General features: G+C 34.7%; 1 pseudogene; it reads left to right on the top strand.

The window, feature by feature from the left end:
- On the top strand, window positions 1–654 carry LOC145780678 (uncharacterized; annotated as a pseudogene).
- The last annotated feature ends 2470 nt before the right edge of the window (window positions 655–3124 follow it).

The following is a 3124-nucleotide window of genomic DNA, read 5'->3' as shown; positions in this document are numbered from 1 at the left end:
TACAGTACAATGAGAAAGTGCAAAAATGATGCAGACAGGTTCTGTTATATAATGTGGCAAGGTCACCCTGCATAGTCGCCAAGCAAAAATTATGCAGTTTGTTAATAAAGCATATTATGAGTATTTTGGAGTAAAACTAATTAAAAGCGATCAGGACAAGGCATTTGCTTCGCACATATGTTGTAGAGCATTCGTTGAAAGCTTGAGATTATGGAGCCTAATGAAAATAAAGAGCTTTCCTTTTGGTATTCCTATGGTATGGAGAGAAGGAAAAGACCATGTCATTGATTGTTATTTTTGCATGACCAACTTACAAGGTATGCTGATACTTGTACTGTATGGAGTCATTTTCATTTATTGTTTGATTTAAGAGTAACAGTGTTCTTTTTCATTTCAGGAATAAACCGGAAGAACAAACAACATGTGCAGTACCCTGATGTTTCTTCAGCCATGAAACCAGCATCACATGGCCCTGGTATCCCTGTTCCAGAACCACCTGGAAAAATAAGTGAAATGGAGTGTTCTTCATCTGCAGAGAGCGAAGCGAGTGAACAAGGCACATGGGATGCAGAGCAAAGTACAAGCCAACCCAAGCCTCTTACACAGCTTGAGCTGAATGACCTAACACGAGATTTAAATCTCACCAAAGAATAGAAGCATAGAAGCCTTGATTAGAAAGCATTGAAGCCCTGATTACGAAGCACAGGTTAAAGAGCTGCTTAAAAGCTTTCAACCCTTGGAGCCCGGATGTCTGTGAAAATGCACTTTCTGAGTTCGCATTCGGATTACTTTTCTGACAACTGTGGTGACTACAGCGAAGAACATGGAGAGAGGTTCCACGAAGACCTTCGCCAGATGGAAGAAAGGTACCAAGGATACTGGGACGTAAACATGCTTGCAGATTACTGTTGGTGCTTAAAAAGAGATCTTTCCAATTCCACACATAGAAGAAGATCTTTGAAGCGACAATTTTTGTCAGCATAAATAATTTGTAATTGTATTTATATTGTTATTGTATTTATTGTCGGAATATCATCATGTGCCGAACAACGCTTTCTGTGTTAAGCTATTTTGAACACTTCGTTTTTATTTCACACATTGATGTTGGCCAGTATTTCGCATTTAAAACACATTTGTGATGTTAAGTGTTTACGTGTCTATAGTGTACATATTAACTTCTACTGTTAGGTTGATCGCCGTTGAACAAAATTATGTGTTAGGAAGCTTTCTTGGTTAGTTGTAAGTGCCTTTATTTCAACTGTGTCATTATATTTTTTGTAGTATTTAAAATGGCTGTCATTGCAAAAACCTTGCATTCAAATAAAAATACCATCTTGGGAAAATTGACTACATGCATGACCAATTAAGCTACCACAGAAATTAGTTTCTCTTTGCACAATAATGACCAAAGCTAGCATAATTAAATATGTAATAAAAAAAAAACTTGACCTGATTGAAAAAAACTGGTTGCATTTTTGACTTCAGCGCAAAAAATTGATTCAGAAACACTTAAAACATCTTTGACCTTTGAGAAAAAATTTTCAAACGCATCACAGTGTTATGCAGCACTATACTAGGCTACACAAAACTTGGTAAAAAAATTAAATGATGGAAATTCATCTTTGGGCATGAAAAAAGAATATGACACTTGGCTACGGTTTTATAACAAACCTTAAAATTTTACAACTGCAATTTTACACTAAACCTTGTAACTCCAAGTGCCATTAGCAATCTAGCTTTCACTTGAATTTGATCAAACACAAGCTGTTCGTTTTTCGAGGAGCAAGCCAAGAGCTCCGACCAATCTACAGTATTCGTTTCTTCGTACTTCACCTTTCGCATATCTTTATTATGTTGGAACTTTGGTTCCCCCAATTTTTTCTATATTTGTTACTAAAAAGAAATGACTTACAAACAGGCAAGTCAAATATAAATAAGTAAACTTGCACAAAGAGATATATGTAATGATCCATATATCTACCTATAGAGATGAGCTAGTTTGTTACATCCTGCAAACTTTTCCATTTTTTGCAAACTTTTGGTAACTGTTTGAACATTCTTTTTTAGATAGTGTTTTAACCTCTTTTTTACTGTCTTATTCAAGTGGCCATTTGGATTTTTAACACCACCAGACTTTAAAAAACAAAAATAACTTGATTCCGAAAAATTGCAGTCTGACTGTTAGCGGCTTGCTAACAATCTGATTAAACGTTTTTAACGTAGTTTTTTTCATTTTTACTGCTTCGCAAAGCAACAAAAACCTCTTATATCATTACGAGTCAGCAAAAGTTAAAAAAATTGAAGATTTTAGTCAGACAGTTGCGGTAAATAACTAACACTATAGCTTAAACTGTGACAACTTAGTGAGTTACACACACAATACAAAGGTAGTAGATCCATGAGTAGATTTAAAACGAACCTTCGAGGCAAGTTGGGGCTTCTGGTGCAAAAGTCCCGAAAGATGTGCACGTTAAAGTTGCTTCACCAAAAATTCTATAGCCACTGGCGCACATGTAGGTTATTGATTGAAGGGTGTTGAAAGGCCCTTGCAATGTCCTATCGGCTACGGCATTGTTAACAAACGGCGCATTTCCACATACTGTAAAATATAAATTTGTGTGTTTAAATATTATTTGGATTAATTAGTAGGTTAAAAATGATGCAAAACCAATAATATCTTACATCAATAGCAATTACAATAAATTACTGTATATCTCAAACTATTGTGTTTAGATACATTTCGAAATTTACTTGCTTAGGCTATAGGCCTACCAAGTGTAAAGATGCCATTAAAATAAGTGAAAAAAGATGATTTTGTTCTTTTATTTACTATTTATTTTGCTTCAGATATGTCACACATCCATATGGAGGTGTACGAAAAATATACACGTACAGCGAAAATATAAATAATATTGAATGCGAAAATATAAATAATATTGATAAATAATAAATATTGACTTTCAATTTGCACCAGGTGTTTTGGAGAGAGCGTCAAAGTTATGAAAAAACAAATGCTCTTCAAAATTCGGAATTTTTTTTATTTCTGCCAAAAATTCATCTATGATTGGGAATCTAAGTGGTGTCACTTGGGCGCAATATTTATTCGGAGCATGTGCCATATAAC

Source organism: Aplidium turbinatum, chromosome 12 (assembly GCF_918807975.1).
Source record: "Aplidium turbinatum chromosome 12, kaAplTurb1.1, whole genome shotgun sequence".
In the NCBI taxonomy this organism is placed as follows: Eukaryota; Metazoa; Chordata; class Ascidiacea; order Aplousobranchia; family Polyclinidae; genus Aplidium; species Aplidium turbinatum.
The sequence above is the reverse complement of the archived record's forward strand: the minus strand, read 5'-3'. Positions and strand labels throughout refer to the sequence as shown.